This window comes from Primulina huaijiensis, chromosome 8, assembly GCF_012295235.1.
Source record: "Primulina huaijiensis isolate GDHJ02 chromosome 8, ASM1229523v2, whole genome shotgun sequence".
NCBI lineage: Eukaryota > Viridiplantae > Streptophyta > Magnoliopsida > Lamiales > Gesneriaceae > Primulina > Primulina huaijiensis.
The window spans coordinates 8514367-8538706 of record NC_133313.1 but is presented as its reverse complement, the minus strand read 5'-3'; the positions used below and the strand labels follow the sequence as shown (position 1 = coordinate 8538706).

The 24340-nt window shown below is 35.5% G+C and overlaps 2 long non-coding RNA genes across 2 annotated transcripts; one reads left to right on the top strand and one right to left on the bottom strand.

The window, feature by feature from the left end:
• Positions 1–2992: 2992 nt before the first annotated feature.
• Positions 2993–17001, top strand: LOC140982315 (uncharacterized). Its single transcript, XR_012176239.1, has 3 exons — positions 2993–3223; positions 16305–16418; positions 16729–17001. It is a non-coding gene; the product is annotated as an uncharacterized lncRNA (long non-coding RNA).
• On the bottom strand, positions 16466–17230 carry LOC140982316 (uncharacterized). The gene is made up of 2 exons (XR_012176240.1): positions 17134–17230; positions 16466–17074 (listed from the first exon to the last, which is right to left on the bottom strand). It is a non-coding gene; the product is annotated as an uncharacterized lncRNA (long non-coding RNA).
• Positions 17231–24340: the final 7110 nt, after the last annotated feature.

Genomic DNA, 24340 nt, shown 5'->3' with positions numbered 1-24340 from the left:
ATGGAAAGTAAAAAAATTGAAGAGATGCAATTCGGATCTTTGGGTGTATTTTAATAAGGGACACAATTAGGATCCCATCTACCTGTCAACATACGTAGATGATATCTTGATTTCAAGCCGGGACAAAGTACATATACATAGATTGAAGGTTGGATTAAAGCAAGAATTTGAGATGAAGGACATTGGTGAAGCTGTAAAATCATAGTCGTGGAAATTGCAAGGGACAAGATAAAGAGACATATATATCTTACTCAAAAATGGTATTTGGAAAAAGTAATTAAAAGATGAAATATTTTTTAGGCTAAGGGAGTCCGGTTACCAATGGCATCTCAATTCAAGTTGTCCAATGATCAATCACCAAAAACAAAAAAGAAGTAGGATCATATGGATAAAATTCCATATGCAAGTGTTGTGGGATCTATTATATACACCATGGCATGGACGGAGCTTATTCATGCCCACACTGGGCCCAAGAAAAAAAAGTAGTATATATAATTGGGCTAAAAAAATAATTTTTTTAAAAATCTGCTACACAAGCCCTTACCTTAATCATTTTCTTTAACTTTGTTTGCACTTCAACTAATCACACAATTCACAAATCACAAACCATTTCTTCCTGACTCGTGCGGCCGAATAAATATCACTCTAGTCACCATGCTCGTGACTTTTCTAATTTCACTATAGATTGGGTTTCTTACTTAGGTATGTAAAATAGATGTAGGCAAATAATTTTGTTTGTGATAAGATATTACGTTTCAAATTGAAATTTTGAATAAATATTGCCATGAAATATGAATTAATTTTGTTTATATGTACAAATTTGTTCGGTTTTCCAGTTTTTTTTCCTTTGTCTTGAATGTAGAGGCCAAATGGTCGAAAAAAATGAATATTTTGCTTGGTTACGCTTGATAATATTATATATTTCTTTAGAGCAAAAATTTGCAAGTATAAATTATGTGGATTGATATTTAATATTTTAGTATTATGTAGTCTGTTCCATTTGTTCCTAATTTGCGCCTCTAATACTTTTATGTAATATATTGGTTGTTATTTAATACTGTGGTGATAGATATTGATTATGATTTATACGTTGATAACTTTGTAATTGTTTCAACCTTGTATTTTACCATCATCTTGGCACATTCTGTGAAGTATTAAAGTAGAAAAACAAGATTTTATTGTTGAGGTATTGGAGAGAGGTAAGATTTCAAGTGGCCGGAGAGTTAATCAAGAAACTACACTTCAACATGCTGTGGATACAATTGTAACGTTGATAATGAATCTATTGTACAAAGGTTTCAAAATACGAAGACTTGAAAAGAACAATTGTAATGTTGTGAAGTTTTATGATTAAAAGATTTTTTGTTTTTGTTTTATTAATTATAGTATACCGTAGCCTACACTGAATCAAAATTATAGCTCCGCCCTTGCACCATGGTATGCACAAAACTTGACTTGACAAATGGCATGAACGTGATCAACATGTTTATGTCAAAACCTGAGAAGATTCATTGCAAGTCTTTCAAGTAGACATTAATATAGTTGAAGTAAACAATGAATTACGGCCTGTGATTTGGGGGGATTAGACTCAAAAGACAGAGGGGTTGGATTCAGGATATGGAGGATGAACTAGAATAATCAGAGGATATAGTGATTTAGATTTTGTTCGGTACAAAGACAACAAGAAATCATTTTCTAGTTATACATTCACCACGTTTGGGACTGCAATAAGCTGGAGATCAAGCTTGCAAGCAGTGGTGACACTCTCCACAACTGAAGCTGAGTACATATTATTGACTGAAGCAGTAATAGAAGCCTTATGGATCAAGAGATTCTTAAGAGAGCTCGAGATTTAATAGAAAAAGTGGGAAATCTATTGTGATAATCAAGGTAGGATTCATTTGGCAAGAAATCAAGTGATTCATGAGAAGACTAAGCATATGGATGTGAAACTACATTTCATTAAGGAGAACACTGAAAAAGAGGAAGTGTGCATAACGGGATCACTTGTATAACTCGTGTAATCGAAGGAATGGAATTTGTTTTGGAAATCTTCTTTGTTTATCTTCTATATTTTAAAATTTTTTATCCATCTTTTTCACATAATATCGTTTGATATTTTTATATCCCTAATTTCAAGATCCTAGCTCCGCACTTTTATATGCCTACATACATATTATTCGAATTGAATGATAAAGATCCAAAATAAATATACTCAAACCAATTTAATTAAATATTTATGATTTTAAGCATCAAAGTTTTGAACCTTCTATGCAGACATAATATCATCATTATTATTAAGATTCCATCAACCTGTTGCAAAAAGAAGAAGCAGGAACAATCATTTAATTAAAAAGCTTAAATTTTTTTTTATTAGCTTTCAGAGAATAATTTGGTGTGACAAAAAACTTATAAAACTAACAGCGTGAGCTGAAATTCTGACAAGTTCTGTGATGCAAAAGAAAAAATTTATAATTATCTGAATGCTTTTTTTTTTATTTATTTATTAGTAAATTGGCTTTATTTTAAAGCCTTAGTTACTTAAATTATACTAGTTACTCGTATGTGTACGGTATTTTTTTATCATTATCGATGGACTAAAGTGAAATTTGACAAATTATGGAGAGACTAAATTGATATTTGAATTGTTGAAATAAAAAATAAAAATAAAAGTGTGTGTTGAAATTTAAAAAACAAAAAACAAAAGTATAATATTAGTATCAGTAAAGTTGGAAGAAAAAGTTGGTGTCCTTCTTAGATGGTTACTATAATGTTCTCAATTTTAATAAAATAGAATAGAATAGACTAAACGATATACGTGGTAGAACCTACACCACGCCTTAAACAGTTAAAAAAAATCAAAACTTAAAATATAAAAGAGGAAAACGCAGACATTTTTTTTACAGCGAGTTGCAGTATCCGGAAGTGAAAAACACCCACGATTTTGGGCTCTAGCAATAATTAAAGCCCAATAATATTGTCATATGTAATTATGCATCAGTTCATCAAGAGCCAAGATTTCTAAAATTCAGTCTGAGTGGTGGAAAAAAAAAAGAAAAAGGGTGGGGAGGAAATCATGGCGACGGCATGGGGCGCGTTCTGGGGAACAAGAGTTTTGGAGATTGTGAAGAAACATGACTCGGGAGGCCTTGTTTGGAAGAGAATTAAGCTCACTTCCACACGCAAAGCCAACGCCAAGAAACGCCTCCGCCGTGTTTGGCAGGTACCACAATTGTCTTGTTTCGGTGCGTTCTTTCTCTTTTCGAGTTTGGAAATATTTACGGGTTGTGATCGTATTGGTGTTCCAGAGATGAAAAGTGAATGTTTTTTTGGTTGGGTTTGTTTTTAAGACTCGAGTCTGACTGCATGCCAACTGCTTGTTGAAAGTCTTCAACTTAGACTCCGCGTTTCCCCGTATTTTTTTTTTAATTTTGCTTTTCCTGGTTTAAAAAATGAATCTTTCTATCTGCATCATAAAAAAGGATTTCTTTTCTCGGGTTACGATTGATGTGGTTTCTGCCTGACTAGAAAGAATGATTTCGCGGGTGTTATTAAGCCATTTATATAGTGCGCACCACCATTAGTTTGATTCGGGTACTTCACTTGGAGTCCATGAGGATGAAAGACTTCCGGGTTCAACTCTGTGGATTTGATTCTGAATTAGGATTATAAATTTCCCTTTTTTGCGTTTCCTTTATGTTCTTATATTTTCTTCTGGTTTCTTGATTTTTTTTTTGCTGCTGATGCCTACAGTGGAAAATTGAATGGTAAATCTGCATGCCCGAGGCATGTTTTCTCTTGCAATGGCTTTCTAAGCAACGTTTGAGTGATAACTGCGTAGTGAAATGTGTCCATGTTTTTGGCTGTTGCTATCTTCTTCGTACGAAGTTGAAATGAGTTTGAGGTGACTTGTGAATATAGCTAACGCGCGTGAAGTTACTGCACTTTAGTCGCCATATGGAGATAAATCTTAACTTTTGGAAAATCACGGGCTTTTGGTAACTTGATATGTCTTCATCGCCTTTGGAAATTCCTGTTTCTTGTGCTTGTTAGCTGTCTTAAAAGAAAGCTGTAGTGGAAAATCTCAAGATCTTTTTGGTTTCATCTGTCATCCATCATTATGTACAAATGATGAGAGTTGTAGAGAAAGAGGGCAATGATGATTTCTCCTTAATTACTACTAATTGATTTTATTTGTCTTGCTATGTTTTGCTGCCCGTCATTTATTCATGTACCCATACAGCAGTCAATAAATTAAGGTAAATAAACCAATCCCTTGGTTCCATACAAGGTTATAAAATTCGCTAGGCGCTAGTCGGGCGCCAGACCAGCGCCTAGGCCGCCTAGGTGGGGACCAGGCGTCGCTAATCGGATTCTACGGTACCAAGGACTTTCACACTCACCTGAAACAAGGAGATTGAGATAAAGATAAAACCAGAGGAAATTGCTTAATAAAATGGTACCATAATCAGTTATGAAAATTCTTCAAATCTGTTTCATGTACTTGAGGAGGAAAGACAAATATATCAAGAAATGCAAGAAATCGAAAGAAAAAAAGTGGTAGAAGAAAGACATCGCTGCTGCTCCACAAGACGGGTGTTGCGTGTTTTCTTGATTGCTCGCAAGCGCACGACGTCAAGTTATAGTAAAATGTATTTTTGAGTACAAGTGTCGATCCCACGAGGAGTGTGTATATAAACGTATATCAATGCTGGTAATTAGGATAGTCCCGACTTTATCTAGAAAATTCTGTAAAATGTTTGGTTTGCTTAAACGAATTAATTGAAAACAAAGAATTAATCTAATCAACGAGTTGAGAAATAACAATGAGAGAAAATATCTAGAGAAATGATTTCACTAAGTTTCCACGATAATTATTCCCAGTTAAATTTATATTCATGAATTCCAATTATTTAATGGCCAAGAACACTTAATTATTTTATTCTACCTTTCCCAAGTGACGAATAAACCGTATCATTCAAACCTCGATTCAAACATTCCAATAAGAATCTAAATTTAAATGATAAATGCAAACGATGTTCTTGCTTAAGCCTCGCTAAAGTTATACGCCTTCCGAACGATATAAACATTCAACGATGCGTCTCTAATGATCTATAATTCTAGTCCCTCTCCCGAGTTGTAGAATTATTGAGACAACACACAATTTATGGCCAGTAAATTGCAGTAGAATAAACACAGATAACACAATTAAACAAAAGCGGAATTCAATCAAATAAACCACCGCGTCAAATCATCGTATCCAAAAGCTACGTCATTCTCTAGACTAGAAAATTAGTTCATGAAGAATTTTAAATAAAAACAACACATGTTTAAAGTTTTAGACATCGCAACACAGTAAAAGAGAGAAGTGAAAGAATTGAAAACAAATCCGAAGTGTCGTCTCTGTCCCCAGATCCGTCGTTCTTCGTAATTGTGATCGATCTTTGCCTTCCGGATCTTCGTCTCGTGTTCGCTCCTGCTTTCCTATCTGTCTTTTTTCTCCAAACGGCGTCCCCTAATTCTGAACCCTTGGTTTCCTTTTATTTCCGCGTCTGGGCCGTAAGTTGAAAGCCCAAATTATTTGTCTCGCCGCCATTGGCGCCGCGGCGCTGAAAGTCAGCGCCTTTCAGCGCCGCAGCGCTTGTTCTTAGGCAATGAGGCGCTGCGGCGCTGCTCTAGGCGCTTGGCGTTCGCATTATCTGGCGCCGCGGCGCTGAGATTAAGCGCCTAGGCGCTTGTTCCTCGGTGCTTCTATTCCAGTTCATCAATGGTTCGACATCAAAAATTGCTCCTAATCGCCATCATTCGTCCAATAGTTGTTCATCTCCTGCACATCGCAAAAACAACAAATAACAAGCGTAATTCTGTTCGAAACCAATATAGATCAAGGGTAAATTGTAAATAAACACCTAACACCCATCTAAAATTTATTCTAACTCCCTATATCTAAAAATATTTGCTTAAACTCCCTAAAAGTTTAAAAAAGACAGAAATACCCCTTATTCCATATTTTATTTTAATTGATCCCCGCGCATTCCGAAAATGATATCAGAGCCTTAGGTTAATTTATTTCAAACACATTATTTATTATTATAAAGAAACAAAATGTTTGAGGAGGAGAATTTCGAAAATTATGAATCCGAACTTAGGTTCGAGAAAAATAATTTACAAGGATTATTCCAATATTTTGGAATATAAACAAGAACATCTAACTATTGTTAGATATCCAGAGCAGAACGGGAATCCTCAGCACCGTCAGGTAAACTTATGATCCAATCTAATAAGTTTATGGAAATAATACCTGATTCCTCTAAGCTCTCTTTAGATCTTAGAGAAATTCAGAAGACAATACAAAATTATGGCAACATGCTATACTTTGTACCGCAACGAGTAGAGAAAATCCTTGAAAACCAGGAAGAAATTCTTGGAATATTAAAGGATATTCAAACAAGAATTCAGAAAATAGAACAACAACCCGGTTCTAGTAAAAGAACTTCAGGAGGATGGTTACCACCATCATTTAGTACTGAACCCTTGTTACATCAACAAGGAAAGGCCAGAGTGGTGTCAAAACCTTTGACTGAAGAAGAAAAGATGATTAATCTAATTAAGTCTGTCTCAGAAAAGAAATTAATCTGATGACGACTTTAGAAAGGATTGGTCTAGAGGATCTACAAGAGCTTGCAGAATCTTTCGCAAATATCAAAGTTGTATATCTAAAGATGAACACAGCAGGAGGTGAAACACCTGCTATAACTTGGTCATCTTCTCAGGAACCACCAAGGGAAAGTGTGGGATCTCAAAATATACACATGAGAGAATCTCAAATTGATTTCCATACTGGTGGAGGATCACACCCTGCGGGAACAAGGACAAGGAGAAATCAAATTCCCTTGCACCAAACACCCTATGGGAAAACTGTTTTAGATCCTATACATCCTTACGGGGTTATGCTTAACCTTGATGTATTAGATTTCAAAAACAGAGAAGATCTCATAGATGACTGGACATCTGCTATGAGGATTGCAGCAGGAACACTTGATCTCAACAGAGAAGGATTCATTAAACTTCTAGAAATGAGTCTTATGGGATCAGTGAAAGTTGCTTGGGACATGACTTCGGTGGAAACCAAAGAATCAGTCCTAGCCGGAGAATCTCTAAGCGAGATAGCCGGAAGAATGACTACCCTTTTTAAAGCTCAATTTATAGGGGTAGATTATTTTAACAGTCAAGATACAGAGAAGAGGAAGAAATATACTCAAGCTCTGTATAGTCTTGAATTACATGACATATATTCGGTGGATGAATGTATTATGTTATTCACTAAATATAGATGGAATTCAGGAGTCGAAGAAGATATAGCCATGCAGCTATTCTTCGCCAATATGCCAAGTCCCTGGAGAGTAATGCTCATAAGGGAATATGTACCTGGAAATCCAGATACATTGGCACGAAGAGCTTCTTTCCTTAAAGGAAAATTGGCGGAATGGTGCCATTTGGCAGCATTACAAAAGAATTACAAACGATTAAGGGGTATTAACAAACGTACTCCTTTGTGTTGTAAGGAAAATGATCTTCCAACAATTATTGGAAGTAAACCACAAAAGCATAAAAGGAAAAGTTTCAGGACTCATCCCTATGCTAGAAGTGGAAGAAGTTCTTGGAAACCAAGAACAGTTTGGTCTAGATAGAACGCCAGATCTTATAAATCTGGACAAAGAAGCGGACCATCTAGAAGTAGGACATCTTCTCAAGCATCGAGTACATCTCGAAGCACAGGAAGAACACCTACAAATAAAACTTTCCGAAGAGCTCATACACGAGCTAATGAAAGTTTTAAGGATTGTAATTGCTGGACATGTGGAGCAAGAGGTCATATCTCGACTACTTGTCCAGAAAATGAAAAAAGAGGTATCAAACGCTTCGATCCAACTCCATATATTGAAGAAGCAGTTTATTACCAAGATCTTATTCAGGTATACCGATTTGAGGATATTGACTCAGATGAGAGTATATATGAAGAAGAATAAGTTTTAAGTCAGGAAGAATCCGATGGAACTGAATCGGAATCTGACTGAAAACGAGGTGTTTCGACACGAAACACATGAGGATTTGTCTGGGTTCTTTAGCCAGACAACAATATCCCATAACATGGTCCAAAGGATCATGAAAGAAAATCCTAGTCTACAGAGATATCAAGGATTCTCTCCAGGACAGGTAGAAAAGTTCTTAGGAAATCTTGGCATAAGAAACAGAAAGCATCATCTAATCTATAAATTGTCTAGAAGGGAAATGACAATCCCAATGGAACTTACTGGAAATAAAATGGAGATGCAACTAATTTCTTCTGAAGAAATTAAAGAGGAATTACAAAAACTCAAGATAGAAGTAGCAAAGACCATGTCTTGGATTCATATTGGAGCAATCCAAATTATGATAAAAGCTACTTTCAAAGAAGGTATAGATTCACCCATTGATATTGCTATATGCGATAAAAGAATGGGGAACCTTCAAGATTCAGTGCTGGGAACTATCTCAGGACATCTCTGTGCAGGCAAGATTGTAGGAGTAATTTATCCAAGGATAGCCTACAACCTGGCAGATCGAGATTTCAGTCGAGCCTTGACATTGCATCAAAATTTCAAGGAGAAAAGACTGATGAAGGAAGGTAATAGACCATATTCTATAACCTATCAAATCGCATATGCATTATCTAATACACATCATTCAGAGTTGTTTATTAGAAATGAGTTTATTGAGATACCAGAAATATTTGGAAAAGTTGCTCAGGCAATTTATCCAGAACGAATTGAAGTTCCTGTAATGCAGGAAACAGATATCCAAATACAAGACAAACCGATTCTACAAAGGAATCAGAGTCTTAGATTGGAATCAAGAAGACTATCTTTTCAAGGAAATAGAATTACAAGCTACAGATGGGGAAAAACCCCTGTCCAAGAAACCCAACATGAGCTAAAAAGTTTTTCAACAATAGGAAATCTTAGATGCCCAGAAGGGTGGAAGGAAGTCGAAATAGTATTTGATATTACGAAACAAAGGAATCAATTTCCTTGTGATACCATCTACTATTTAGAACAACCTATGATAGGAACTTACCAAGGAATGATCCAAGTTGGAGAATTGGAAGTTCATATCACATCGATTCCAGGAAAAGAACCAGATCAATTGGTTCTTGGACTAGAGTTTCTCGAGGAACATAAACCTTTTAAACGTCTAGAGTATGGAATGGAGTTTATGGCAGAAGATAAGATGTGGAAAATCCAATGACCACAAGTCCATTCTCCATATATATTCCAGTAGGAATGTTATATGAACAATATAAGACAGAATATTTTGCTGCTTATATTGATTCAGGGGATGGAATCTGTACAGCAAAACGAGGAGTTTTTCCAAATAATTTGGAAGAAGAACTACGAAAGATTGCTGGCAGAGATTTTTCCAGAAGAATCTTAATATTATGTAAAAGGATTAAGATGACTGAAATCATGATTTGCGGTGCTGGGCAAACACCTTGGTACAAGGTGAAGACACCACCAATTTATTTTCATGATACAGGAGCTGACATTTTACTAGGAAACAATTTCCTACAAATGTTCAAATCCTATACTCAAGAAAATGAGACTAGAAGATTAGTGTTTACAACTCCTTGTAGCCACAAAATTATAGTCCAGAGACTAAGAGAGGCATTTTACAGAAAATTGCCGATCCAGTTTCGCAGCAAGCGTGGTGATTCAGGACAACTTCTGAACCCAAAAATGAAAGATTCTAGAAGGTTTTGAGAAACAATGCTCCAGTTGAGAGCAGATAAAACGCTCCAACCAGAAGATATGGAATACCTGAAGATAACTCTACATCAGAATGAAGTAGAGTTTGAATCTAAGGTATCTTTAGAAGATGTCAAGAAAAGGATCAAGGAATATTACAATGAGGATCCTTTGGCATGGTGGGACAGAAATCAACTCAAAGCTTGCCTTAAAATTAAGGAAGGCAAAGAGCATGAATTTGTCCGTTGCAAGCCTATCCCAATGAATATCATGGATCAAAGGGATATGCAGATTATAATCAAGGAACATTTGGACCTTGGATTAATCAAAGCAGGAATGTCACCATATAGCAGTCCAGGTTTTCTGGTAAGAAATCATGGTGAGATAAAACGAGGAAAACCCAGATTAGTTATTAATTATCAAGAAATTAATAAGATTCTAGAGTTTGATGGGTATTTTATACTTAGTAGAGAACATCTAATAAGTTGCATGCGCAACGCCAAGATATTCTCCAAGTTCGACTGTAAGTCTGGATTTTACCAGATTATGATGCAAGAAGAAAGCAAGAAATTCACAGCTTTCTCTACACCCCAAGGACATTATATTTGGGAGGTATTACCAATGAGATTGGCTAATTCACCTCAGATATTTCAAAGAAAAATGGATAATCTTTTTAAAGATTATTTTAAATTTATGTTTGTTTATATTGACGATGTTTTAATAGCATCTAAAGATATGAATGAACATGTTAAGCATTTGGAGATTTTCTCCAATGTTTGTAAAAAAGAAGGACTGGTTTTATCTGAAAAGAAAGCAGTCATTGCAATAAGAAAGATTGAATTCCTCGGAATAGAAATCGATGAGTCGGGAATTATTCTGCAAGAACACATAGTGGAAAAAGTGCAGAATTTTCCAGAAAGTCTCAAAGACAAGAAGCAACTTCAAAGTTTTTTAGGAGTTGTTAATTTTGCTGGGATGTTTATTAAAAACCTAGCAAAACACAGGAAAGTGTTTAGTCCATTATTGAATAAAGATGCTAGATTTATATGGACAGACGAACACACAAAGAGATTAGGTCAATTAAAGGAGATTTGTAAGAATCTTCCAAAAATGGCTATGCCTCAAGATGAGGATGATCTGGTATTATACACAGATGCCAGTGATCATTTGTGGGCAGCAGTTCTTACTAAGCTCACACCAGATGGAGAACAACTATGCAGGTATTGTAGTGGTTTATTCTCAGATGCAGAAGCCATCAGATGACATATCAACGAAAAAGAATTTTATGCAGTAAAAAGGGCTTTTGAGAAATGGCCATTATTTTTACTTGCAAAGAAATTCACTTTCAAAGTTGATAACACACAGGTGAAAGCTTTCTTAGGGAATAAAATAGAATCTAAACCTGAGAAGACCAGATTATTAAGATGACAAGCATTATGTCAGAATTACATTTTTGATATTATGATAATTAAATCTCATGAAAATATTCTTGCAGATTTTTTAACAAGAGATGGACAACATTGACATTGATGCTATTATCAAGATGCAGAGGCATTTGAGGGAAGACCTTGAAATGCTTCAAACCGAATTTAACAAGTTAGCACTGAACGCAGAAGTTGCGGGAAGGCTTCAACAAGCTGATACGAGAATTGTCTCTGATCGAATAACAGGATGTTTACAGGCATATACTCAGTTATGGTCTGTAATGCAAAGGCCTATCCTCCAAGGCATTGAGAAACCATTGGTTTCCCAAAGGGAGAGTTTTCGAGTACAGGACTCTATACCTGGAGCAGGGGATTCAAGTACCCCTAGCACAAGTGTTAAGTCGGGATCATCTCCAGATGAGTCGGCTGAAACAAAAATTGAGACTCCAGATCCTTATCTCGAGTCCTCAAGTCAACCTTTCACCTCGGGGATTGAAGAGGGAGAGATCAACCTTAGGCCTCGTACTGACAAAGGCAAAACTAAGGTTGGTACTAATGAAACTACAATTTCTCTATTTCAGGTTTACCAACAGAATTGGGAGAAAGTAAACACAAGAATTGGCATCAACCCAGCCATGGTTCGAGTTGATGTTGCAGGAAAATATTCTAGGGTATGTATGAAACAAAATTCATATCCAAAGGAGGTCAAAGCATGGTATGAATTCGGGGCTCTAGCCTCAGTTTATACCACATCACCCAGCTTTCCAGAAATTTCAGGACTACCAAAATGGATTCAGGAAGCTGTTCATGAGACTTGGGCGAATAATGATCATTTGTCCAGAGGAGATGTTTTGGAGCTATATTTTTTCAGTGCAGCACCAGAACCAGCAGGGAAAGGCTCACACGAAGCCTTTCATTTCATCAAGCTAAGGTGGCCAGACATGAATTCTCAAAAATTTATAAAAGATCCTCCTACAAATGAAACCCCCTTAGTCTCTTCATTCAATGAAGATGAAATATCTACCAGGAGAGCATGGGGTATCTGGGTCTGTCTCACAGAGATGGACAAAGTCAAGTTTCCATTTAAGTTTTACCAAAATTCTTTAAATGGATCATTCCTGTTAAACACTATGACAGGAAAAACAAGTTTTGCAGAAGATTTATTCTAGAAGAAAAGAAAGCTTACTGGCCGAAAATTCTGTAATATAACACATATAGGAAGATGGTCAGAAAACATCTGTCCTGAATGCCAGAATCAGAAAGAACCGGAGTTTGGTAAAGGTTTCAAACCGAGTTCTGATCGGAAACATTTTACCGAAGCAAGGACAAGTGGGGAAGGACCACATTCACATTTTCCTCGAGGATACAAAAAGCCTAAGATTCCTCGACAAAATTAAAAGGGACATGTGACCAAACCCACTAACAAAAGGAGAACCACCATGTGAGTGGGGAAAACAGGACCACCAATAATCGGTGGAAAAGGACACAAGAACCACTAATAATGAGTGGTAAAAGACGAAAGAACATTGGATACTTTATTTAAAAAAAGAATCCAATAAAGAAAACAAGAAAACTTGACCCAAACCTAACACTATAAAGAAGGGTAAATGGAATCAGTTAAACATATCAGAATAAAACTTAAAGATGTACCGTGTATATCTGAAAGTTTTAAAAAGAAGAATCAAGTATAAGAGAAGTGAGGTTGTAGCTCTCAGATCCATCATCAGAATGTACAAAGAAAAAGAAGATGAGATCACAGCTGATATCCTCCAGACTCATCTCTACTGGTACCTGGGAGAGATAAAAGAAGATGAAAAGTTAATTTCTAGATTAATAATCTAGAAAATGACATTTCAAGAAAGTAGGACCGCTCAACCATTAAAGGGTCCGTATGCAAGCTGTAAAGGCTTATTAAGATTTGAAGTCCAAGTTTGAAATCCGAAGATGCCTTCTATAAATAAGGCAGAAAGAAGGAAGTGAAGATCATCGAACATTTTCCTCATTTCTTTCAAAACCAATTGTAATATTTTCTCTTTCTAGTTTGTGTTTTTTAAGTTCGACTACTAGAAGTAGCTAAACAAGTTTCTCCTCCTCTACAGGAGGTTTCAATGTAATAATAAATGTTTGTGTTTGAATAAAGAGATTTTGGCTCTAGCCCCTCTCATGTATTATTTTCAAAATTTTATCTTTTATTATACACCATAAGGTAGGAAACGAATTAGGGTTGTGCTAAGTACTGCTGAAGGAATCTGCGTCTGTAACCATCGGTTGCGATCGTGTGGTTGGACTGTGAGGAGCAGTTCGTAAAATACGGTGGATATAATCCGGTGGTACTCCGGTCAAAGAGGTAAAAGATTTAATTTAATTTACAGAAGCATGATGGGCCTTTATGTTTAAAAGAAAAATCAATTACTAAAATAAAAGGATAAGGGTATTCTTGGAAATTTTAAAATATTGGGGAGCTTAAACAAAGAATTGAAGGGATAGGGAGTTAAGATAAAGATAAGAAGGGATGTAGGGAGTTATTGAAAATTTGCCCATAGATCAAATGGATTAACATACAAATTAAGTGCAATTCTTGCACTTATCAAACCCCCCAAACTTGAACTTTTGCAAGTCCCGAGCAAAATAGAAGTAAAAATAAGAATTCAACCAACAAGAAATGATAACGACTAAAAGTCATGGATATGCAACCATTGATCTTGGCCTCCGACTAATCCATTTTCCTGTAATTCATAATCACTCAAGAGTCACGTGCGTGTGTGATATGTCATTGTTCGTTTACCCAGTCAAATGCTCAAATAAATTTACAACACTCGTTCGCCTTATGAACTCAAGAGATCATCAGCTCAGTTCAATTCACACTTCATTTAAAATACAAATTCACTTACACAGATCAAATAAGACTTTATTGGTGATTATTTGGCTTATAAGATTTTCAACACAAGTATACCAAGTGAAGATGTTACACAATGAGATGCTTACATGCAAATGATTAAAGTTCATACTTGCTAACCATGTTTCTCAGGTGTCCATAGGCTTGACTTGAACAACTTTTCTCAACTAGTATATTAGATAAATGTGACAAGGTTAATAGGTCTTGTAGGCTTGTAACGTTAGGCTATGGCTCATGTCTACAATAAAAGGTATGGAAATCAAAATTTGAGAAAAATAATCGAATTTTCATCATCTTCACTCTCATTTCATTCACCATCACTTTTTTGTTTTCTTTCCAATCATATCCTCCATTTCCCATATTTTTTCTTTTTTACCATTTTTTTTTTCAACTCCTTTTGGCACGTTTAATTTTTTTTCCTTTTCTTTTCAAGAAGTATTTGAATCGTCACACACCAATGAACTTATTTCTTTCAAAATTTAGGTAGGACAATAAGTGTATAAGCTTCGTTAGGTAGTTATTGTGGGATGTAGAATAAATACAAGTGGGGGTTAATTGTATGTCATTGACACACACCACTTGATTTTTAGTAAGCTTCATTCAATTTTTTTTTGCCGAAACGTATCCCTTCAGTTTCGCGTATCCTAGTCCGACTGTTCAAACTTACAAAAAGTCAATGACACAGATTTTTTCGTATCCGACACGCGTAAAGACGTGTCATATAGACGTGTCGTATCCGTGTCCGATACTTCTGGAAATTTTGTTTAGGAATATCCGTGCTGCATAGCTCAGAAGGTATTTGTCCAGAATGTCCGAACCAGAAAGATCCAGAATTTGGGAAGGGTTTTCGGCCAAGATATGACCTAAAACATAATGCAGAGACAAGTCTAAGACGTGGTAAAGAACTGCATAAGTCACGTTTTCCTCGTAGACCACATAAAAACCAAAGTTCCTCGACAAAGTTAAAAGAGACGTGATCCAACTACTCTACTAAATGGTGGATTGAAACCACTACAGGATACTGTCGTCCATAGCTGGCAACAATAATTCAAAAGGTTATTCACATGTTTGATGTCCGAGTTTCAAATCCGAGGGGACTTCTATAAATACAAGGCATAATGAAGTTGAAGTGGTTGACCGTTTCTTCAATTTTCTTTCAAATTAATTTGTGATATTTCTCTTTCTAATTTATGTGTTGTATTTCCAGCTCCTATAAGTAGTTGAACAAGTTTCTTGTCATGTACGTGAGGTTAATATTGTAATAACATTTAATATGTCTGAATAAAATTACTAGGCTTTTGCCTTTCATGTGTTATTTTCAATATTAAATTAAATACTATATACTTTTAGATAGAAAACGAAACAAAATTATGTTAGGTGTTGCTGAAGGACTCTATGTAAGGAACCATAAGTTGTGGGCTGCGAGGATAATTCTATAAAACCCGGTGGACACAACCATACAACATTTTTGTCAAAAAAGTGTAAGATTTATTTTATTTAAGGAAGCATGATGGACCATTAAACAGATCTGTAATAGAAACTTTGCATAGCCTTATGTCTTTAGACGGGTTCGATAGGTGTAACGTCACGTACTCGGATCTATAAAAAGTAAATAAAAATAGAAAACAATGGTAAAATTGGAATTAAAGTAATTGGATCTAACTAGAAAACATGAAAGATATTATTGGACACTGAAAACTTGAATGACAAAATGAGAATGAAGGAAAACAATAGGGATATATTAATGGATTAGTCCTCCAATAAACGTTTTATTCCATGGCAGTGATCAACCACAACAAAGTTTGCCTATTCACTCCAGTTGTGTGTTTTCATTAGTGTTATATGATTCTGCATGTTGGCTTAACTTATTATTCATCACGAATATGGTGTCATGATTCCAGGTAGTAGTTCTCTTCATGAATTCAAACTTCTTTAAATTTATGGAGTACATATCAAAAGTGACGGAATGCGGAATGGTTGAATGTGTTAAAAGATTGATTCATTCGGCTCTATTAAGATTGTCTTGACAAGTTTTTTTTCAACAAACATTAGTCAATCATTTATATATCAATTGCTATGTAGGTACTAGCATAATCTTCGTGTGTCTGCCATTAAATTTAATCTCTCTCTACATTTATATGTGTTTGTAGTGTATGTCTTATGATGCTAAATTTCTTGAATGAAATGTTTTCCTCTCAGAATGAGGCTGTTTTGAGGGCATGTTCTGAGCCACCTCCATCGGAAATGTCTATGACTGACGGTGGGAAAAAGGCTGTCATGGATAACCAAAATATCCCAAATTAGCTGAAACGAGTAAGAATTCTGAACAAGCGCAAATCCTGTCAGACATTTGGACATGGCCTGTTATTGTGCTTCCATCTTTATACCTCAATTGCGTAATGCGAGTTTTATCGTGAACATATTATTTTCTCTCCTTAATGTTCCTTCGTAGCATTAGTTGAAGTCATCATTGTGCGTTATGCAGTAGCGTTTTTCTGTCTTAGTTACATGTTACATTGAAAACCATAAATCAGCCCATGCACTTGCAATGGTATTCTGAATAGCTTCAATGACCCTCTCTACGCATGCTTTGCTTTTTTACAAATCTCCATGGGCGATGTAGTTAAAGTCATAGGAAGGATGTAGCTGAACCCCCGGCGTGCTATGGAGTTGACGAAGTTATTACCAATTCATGCGGAAACCACGGAAGGCTGAAATTTTATACAAGAAACTCTTCTTTGTCCTTAGAACTTATGTTCATTCTAAAGATAGATGGCATTTTTAGAAGCTATAAAAGCTTATAATATGTTTTAAGGGGCATGGGAATTCTTAAATTGTAATATGTTACTTGCCTTTTGACGTAAGCTTGGCACATTAAAATTGTTTGTTGTCCCTTTCCTGCAGTATCTTATTTACCATCTGGAAATTTAAGTTTTAAAAAGTATATGTAAATGTGTTGTAGGGTCGACCTAAGTTCTTGGTTGGTATAAGAAGATGGCCGCGTATGTAAATGTGTTGTAGGGTCGACCTAATTTCATTGGTGGGCTACACCTTTAATTGCGTTTCTTTTGGTAGATTTATATTTCACGAGACCATATTATTTGAATCTGGCTAAAGAAGAATTGAAATGTCCTTGTTGCACGGATTCTAAGCAACCTCTCTTGAGTAAATTTTGTACAAATAAACACGCACTGCAAGTGGTTGGCCTTTGAATTTGTCAACTCGAATAATTAGCAAATTATCTACATTTCTTGTTTCTCAACTTCGTTATTTCTGCAATTCCCAAATTGCCCAGGTTGTTTCTTTAATCAGCGTTTTGGCTTAATCAAATTATGCTTTCAAGAATAATTTCATGTGTGTGGTTTACCCTGGGGAGTAGGAAACTCATATGCAAGAGCCCAATTCCATTTTTTCTACAAGAAATTTATACAAAAAGATACAGATAATAAAATATAAAGAGTATTTTTATTGCATCCCCATCCCATCTTATCGTCCTAACCTATCATATTTAGTTTTTAGTCGTGACAAGAAAACTATGTATATATGAATATGTATAAACGGAGACATATTTGAAAATGATATATGTTAGTGCCCCGTTTTCTCGTACTCAAAATATAGTGAAAGTTTTAAATTTTTGTTTTGACTTTCAAAACGTTCTTGAGCGACATATATTAAACACTTTTATCTTTGCGCATTCAACGTCGACACCTATTATCCTGGTGTTAAGGCAGTAATAGCTCTTTTTGTAAATCTCTACGAATTTTCTTCAGCCTCCTTAATAACATCCACAATCTCTGACTACGAAACATTGGATCCTACGTATGTCATGACTACAATCAATCTCGTCATCGTATGATTTTTTTTGTGGTCAGTAAACGAGTTAAAGTGCAGTGCTAATATGAGAGCCTTCATGTTGTCTTGGGTAAAAGGACTAATGGTGTAATATCATAACCACTTACTAATTCACTTGATAAGTGATAATGACATAGAATGTCCAACCAATCAAATTATCATCCATATGTATGAATGAACATCTCCATGTTCTTAACAATGAAACATTACGTTTACATCACAGATGCTGGTTTCAAAATCGAGTGACATTTATCCTTATTTTATGTGGCTGAATCGACTATGAACATGTTTAGAATATATAGTACGTTTCTTAATGAGTTTAATGATCTTACGTTGAGAGACAAACCTCATGATACTTATTGTATATTCAAAGACTTTAAATATAGCTTCAATAATACACACTTAAAGTAAATGACATAATAGGATAAAACCGTAAAATATTATTAAAATAATGATTATTTTTATATAACAGTCAATAAAGCTCAAGTCACAAATTGACTTGCTGATCACCTATTCTTACAATCTCTCGCTTGCCCTATAGCCAACTACTCATAGATCTCGAACCCATTGTTTCACGACACTTCTCAAAAAATGGTCCTGGCAAGGGCTTCGTCAGTAAATCAACAACGTTATCTGCAGAGATGACTTTCTCTACTGATATGTATCATCTTCCCACAATCTTTCGGATTATGTAGAACTTCCTCCGCATATGTTTGGATCGATGATGAGACCTCAGCTGCTTTGCTTGCATAACGGCACCAGTGTTGTCGTAGTACACAGGGACTGGATCAACTCTTTGAGGAATGAAACCCACGAAATTGCTCATCCAATCAGCCTTCTTTGTTGCAGCTGATGCAGCTATGTATTCGGTCCTGGTGGTTGAAACTGCTGTGGTGTTTTTCTTGGAACTTTTCCACGAGACCATTAAGATGTTGATTTCAAATCATGGACATCTGATTGGAAGATAGAATAAGTGTAGTCGCCTTCCAATTTTATTTTTCAACTTCCACAAATCATGAACAAATTCTTAGTTCTTCTTAAGTACTTAATAATATCTTTTACGGCATTCACTCAACTGATATGAGCTTGCAACACTCAGTGCAATCAAGTATATATCATATCATACATGATACTGCCTAGAGCAGAAGCATATGTGATGCAGCTAATGGTTTCTATATCATTGTCAGTCTTATGACACATAGACTTAGATAGAGTCACACCATGACACATTGGAGATATCCTCTCTTTGACTCTTCCATACAAAATATTCTCAGTATGATATCAATATAAGTAGATTGGATGAGCCTTTATATCTTTTTTGATCTATCCCTATAGATCTGTATTCCTAATACAAAGGATGATTCATCCATATCCTTCATGGATAATTTACTAGCTAACCACATTTTACTTGATTGCAACATCCCTACATCATTCTCAATTAGTAGTATGTCATCAACATAAATTATTAGAAATTTTACTGCACTCTCACCAACTTTTTTGTATACACAAAGTTTTTCAAGATTTTTGATAAAGTCAAAATGTTTGATAGTGTTGTTAAATCTGATGTTCCAAATTCTCGTTGTTTGTTTGAGTGAATAAATGAATATATGAACTTTACATACTTTATGCTCACTTCCTGCTGTTGTGAATCTTTCAGGTTGAGAAATGTAAATGTGACATTGAGGAACTATGTCTTCACATCCATCTACTATATTTTATAGTCATATCATGATGCTATAGCTAGCAATATTCTAATGGACTTGAACATTATAAATGGAGAAAAGTTTTCCTCATAATGAAATATATTTCCTTTGAGTATATCCTTTTGCTACCAATCTTGTTTCGAAGGTCATTATCTTTCCATCCGTCCCAAGTTTCTTTTTGTAAATCCATTTGCATCTTATGGGAAAAATTTCTCTAAGTATATCTATTATGGACCATACTTGGTTCGAATACATGGAGTCAATCTCAGACTGCACGGTTTCAAGCCATTTGGATGAATCAACATAAGATAAGGCTTCTTTGAAGTTTCTTGGGTCAAATCCAGAAATGAGCTCATCTCGTCCTCTTCAAGAAGCAAGTTCATCCTCTTATGTGGAAGCTTGTATCTCTTCTACTGGCTATTATGGTGTGGGTTCTACTATTTCAGGAGTGGATGTCTCATATCTCATTGAGTTCTATCATCCTATCTTTTCTATCTAAAAGAAACTCTTCCAAAAAAGTAATATTCCTAGAAAAAAACACTTTTGTTTAATTGGGATAATAGAAATAATAGGCAACATAATTCTTAGGATATCCCACAAATTAGTACAAATTAGCTCTATTATCCAATTTTTCTCACATTTTATGTTTCACATAAGCAAGACATTTTTATATTCTTAAAAAAGAATATTTGGGAGGCTTTCTCGTTCATATCTTATATGAATTTTTATCATCTGCCTTTTTATGGACTTGGTTCGTAGTCTCAAGTGCAAATCCCCAAAAGATACGGCAATTTAGTGAATCTCATCATAGATAGAACTATTGTTGGAACATTTCATGTTCGCAATCTTGATTTTGATATTAACAAAACTTGTTATTTTGTTTCTAACAAAATTATCTAGTGCGCAGAATGCTGAAACTGATCAGATCCCAAACTGATCAGTTCTCGAAGCCAAAACTGAAGCTGTCAAGACGCAAACTGAAAGCGCCAATTGATTGCTAGAACTGAACCAGTCCAAATGATATATTTAAGAACAGATCTACTGATTGTCCAGCTGATACGTTGTTCAACAATAGACCATTAGAAGCCTGGCCAGCTGATGAAGAGCTCAACTGATGAAGAACACAGCTGAACAAAAGAACTGATATAGTGAAATTAGTCCAAACTGATTTGACTAGACATGTTCAGAGCATCAGTTGTAACTGATCTGTTCGCATGTCACGACAAGAATATTTAATGGAGCCCAGCTAAGCGCGAATATACAAGCTACTTCATACAAGAAGGTACAATAATTGACGTGTTAGCAAAGCTAAAAGAGAAAAACTTCCAGAACAGTTGTCAGAATGACAAGATATGTTCTAAGAAAGCATATGCAAATGCAAGGACACTATTATTGAGTCTTCACGTATGGTCAGCTGAGCATCTTCAGTTCGAGCAACTATTAGTTCACGAATCTTCAATTTAGTTGCCTTCAATTTTCTCGATCAGTTGTTCAACCTTTTCACACTTAATTTGTCAAACTCCGAAATTAAGATTTCCAACAGCATGACTATTTTAAAATGCATGTGTTGAGTTATTTTCGAAAATTGTTTTAAAAAAATTCTAGAAGTATTTTAAGAAGTAGACGTTTCATAAGCTATCACTCGGTCATTCTACATCAGTACTACGCCTAAAACCAAGCTTCAAAGCGTCCTTATAAATAACATACTCTCCTTGCCTCGATGACATCGACAGAACTAGCGCTGAAGTCGCTGAAGTAAAGGCTCGCTTCAGCTTCTCAAAACCCTCTTGGCATTCGGTTTCCCAAATAAATTTTGCATTCTTCTTCGTCAAAGCGATCAAGGGTACCGTGATAGTAGAGAAATCTTGAATGAACTTTCGATAGTAGCCAACTAGACCCAAGAAACTACGGATCTAGGTTACAATCTTTGGTACTGGACACTCTCTAACTGCCTCGACTTTGCTTGGATCAACTTCAAATCCATCTATAGAAATAATTTGGCCTAAGAACACCACTCTCTCGAGCCAAAACTCGCACTTGCTAAACTTAGCGTATAACTTTCTATCTTGCAACAATTGTAGATTCGTTTTCAAGTGATGACTATGATCATTCGGCTCTTTGAGTAAATCAGAATGTCATCAATGAAGACTATGACGAATTGATCTAGATACGGCTGAAATACGCAATTCATGAGATCCATGAAGATCGCTGGCGCATTGGTCAACCCAAATGGCACGATCATACTCTCGTAGTGCCCATATCATGTCCTAAAAGCCGTCTTATGAATATCAGACTCTTTCACTTTCAACTGGTGGTATCCTGAACGAAGATCTATCTTCGAGAAAATCGATGCTCCTTGCAATTGATCAAATAAGTCTTCAATTCTAAGCAAGGGATACTTATTCTTGATGGTGACTCTATTCAGCTCTTGATAATCAATGGAGAGTCCCATACTTCCATCTATTTTCTTCACGAATAATACCGGTGCGCTCACAGAGAACAACCAGGGCGAATAAAATCCTTGTCCAGCAATTCTTGAATTTGATCATTTAGCTCTTTCATTTCGGCGGGTGTTAGACGATAGGGTGCCTTAGAAATTGGCACAGTGCCTGGAATCAACTCAATAGCAAATTCCACTTCTCGGTCCGGTGGAATGTCAAAAACTTCCTCAGGAAATACACTAGGAAAGTCTCTGACGACCTCAACATCTCTAGCTTCTGACTGATAGGGACGTGTACTATAGTAACACATGCCAGAAAAGCTTGGAAGCCTTGCTTAAAAGTTTCATCGCACTGATGTAGGAGATGATGTGCGTCATTTGCTTATTCCTTGCTGCCTCAAAAATAAAAGATTTCCCGCTGGGTGGTCGAATAGACACTGACCTCTGCTGAAAATTTATCGAAGCTCCATTCAATGATAGCCAATCCACGCCAAGTATGATGTCGAATTCAGGCATTAGGAGTACGATAAGATCTGCTCGAACCAAATCTTTTTGTAAACGAAGCTCCAGATTCTTCACAATGCTCGAAATTACCATTTGATCACTGAAATGGATAGAAACTTTGAAGCACAATCCCATATCCTCGGGTATAATATTTAGTCACTTGACGAATGTCTCGGATATGAATGAGTGTATAGCTCTCGAATCCATCAATGCGTAGGTTGCTACACCTAGAATGAATATCCTTCATGCGACGAATACACCGTCAAATCTATTCGTGTTGAAATTTAAGAAATTTCTATCACTATTTTCCCAAAAGTTTTCGAAAATTACATGCTTTGACCACAATTTTTCTCGAAGAATTTGCATTTTAGCCCCATCAAAATTGCATTTGAACTCCTTAAGTTTTCGCAAATGGAATTTCCAACCCTCAAGAATTTCGAATTCTACAATTTCGGCCATAAACTTTCGGAAATTGTTGATTTAACCCTTAGGATTTTGAAAATTGCGAAACAAACCTAATTACAAAAGATTTGCAAAACAACCCCTAGACTTTTAAAATTTGCAGTTAGTCCCTGAATTTTCGAAAATTCCATAATCATCCTATAATTTTTGTTTTATCTAAATTGCAGTCCCTGGAGAAAATTCCATATTCATCCTATAATTTTGTTTTTATCTAAATTGCAGTCCCTGGACTCTTCAAAAATTCAGATTGGTCCTTAAAATCTCGGCCAAGTGCAATTTAGCCCATTAAGTTTTTGGAATTTACAATTTGGCCCTTAAGTTTTCGAAAATATTCGTACATGCCCCAAATTTTCTATTTTTCTCAATTTCAAGCCTTTAAATTCTTATTTGGATTTAACTCATTCCTTTGCATTATTAAGGCTTTTGTTTTTTGCTCAATTTCTATCATTTTGAATATCATCTCTTAAATCCAGTTATAGTAGAGCATGCGACCTAATTTATTCTAGGTTCCTCATTATCCCAATGAATTCTCATAACCAATTTAACATTTCATACAATAAAAGCAATATGAAATGATTAAATAACTAGGTTACCAATGATTAGAGTCGTGTCTGACTCCTACTCAGCTTTTTCAGCAAGCATCAGATAAGCTCTGCCCACAATTGGTCCTCTCTTCTTCAGGCAATCAGCAGCTTTATGTCCCTCTTCCTTGCATATGAAGCATCTATATCATCACCACATGCACTTTCCATTGTGTAGGCGATTGCATTCTTTGCATAATGGCCTCTTTTCAGGTTTTTGTGCTCCAGGCGGTGGTGACTTTTGCTGTCCAGACTTCTTCCATTGTCCTTGGGGCTTTTGTTGTAGAGCCCAAAATCAGTACACTTAAACCCATGCATTTATTAAATTGTTAAATTAATTATTTAATTTTTTAAAATGATTTTTATCGATGCATGATTTATGATTTGCATTATTTCAAATTATTACATGTTTATTTGATGCATGTTAAATCGTTTTCTTGAGTTTTATGTTTCGAGCGAATATTCGATGCGGGATCGGGAAAAGAGACCGATGATGATTTAGGCGATTTATGAATTATGTGGTATTTCAATTCAAGTCAAGGAAATTGGTATTTTAAATTATTTATGAAATTTAAAGCACTTTAAAGCCTAATTTAATTTATTAGATGATTTTAAGATTTTCAAAAATACTAATTTGAATAGTTGGGGATTTTAAATCTTGAAAATTTGACACTTGTGCATTTTATTTAAAAT